The sequence below is a fragment of the Solanum pennellii genome, chromosome 12 (assembly GCF_001406875.1).
Source record: "Solanum pennellii chromosome 12, SPENNV200".
Classification (NCBI taxonomy): Eukaryota; Viridiplantae; Streptophyta; class Magnoliopsida; order Solanales; family Solanaceae; genus Solanum; species Solanum pennellii.
The window spans coordinates 82079433-82080573 of record NC_028648.1 but is presented as its reverse complement, the minus strand read 5'-3'; positions in this window follow the sequence as shown (position 1 = coordinate 82080573).

The window sequence follows — 1141 nt, the reverse complement described above, 5'->3', positions numbered from 1 at the left end:
TATTTTCATTCCGAGTTCGATAACCTGTATTAAAATCCGACTAAATTCAAGATTCGTGTTCGATAATAAGATTCTTAATAGAGCTCGAACATAATACTTTTGATTAGGACTGATGTGCTCCCTTCGTTCTCTAATAGTTGTCACGTTTTATTTTTCAAGAGTCAAACGACGCCATAACAGATCTCGAACACGATACTTCTTATTAGAAATGGAGTATTGCTTCTGTTTAAAATAGTTATCACGTTTCACTTTTCAAAAGTTAAATAACAAATTAACAAAGCTTGAACACGATACTTTTGATTAGGAATGAAATATTCCTCTGATTCAAAATAGGTGTTACGTTTCACATTTTAAAAGTCAAACGACATCATAACAAAGCTCGAAGACGGTACTTCTGATTAGGAACGAAGTAATGCCTCCATTGTAAAATAATTCTCACGTTTTACTTTTCAAAAGTCAAATGGCACCATAATATAGCTTGAAAACAATACTATTAATTTGGAATAAAGTACTCCTTTTTTCGTCTCGAAATAGTTGTCATATTTCACTTTTCAAGAGTCAAATGACACTATAACTGAGTCGAACATGATAATACTGATTAGGAATGAAATATTCTCTTCGTTTCAAAATAGTTGTCGTGTTTCACTTTTCAAGAGTCTAATGACACCATCACAGAGCTCAAACACGATACTTTTGATTAGGAATAAAGTACTATGTTCATTTCAAAATAGTTGTATAATTCACTTTCTCAACAATCAAATTATATCATAACAGAGCTCGAATGATACTTCTAATTAGAAATAAAAGTACTTCTTTGTTACAAATTGATTGTTACATTTTACTTTTCACGAAATTAATTTATCTAACTTTTCGAACTAAATTTAATTTGATAACTTAGAATTAGGGTTTAAATATTCAAATATCATCAAAAGTACTATAATTGTATCTTTCCCTTTAAATCATAATGTTGGTCAAAATCCATCTTGTTTGACTATAAAAAAGGAAGTTTTGTGACAAATGAAATGAAACAAAGAAGTAATATTTATAAAACCATATTTATCAGTATTTTTAGAGTTTTAAATTATATACATCACATTGTACATAATATATATATATATATATATATATATATATATATATA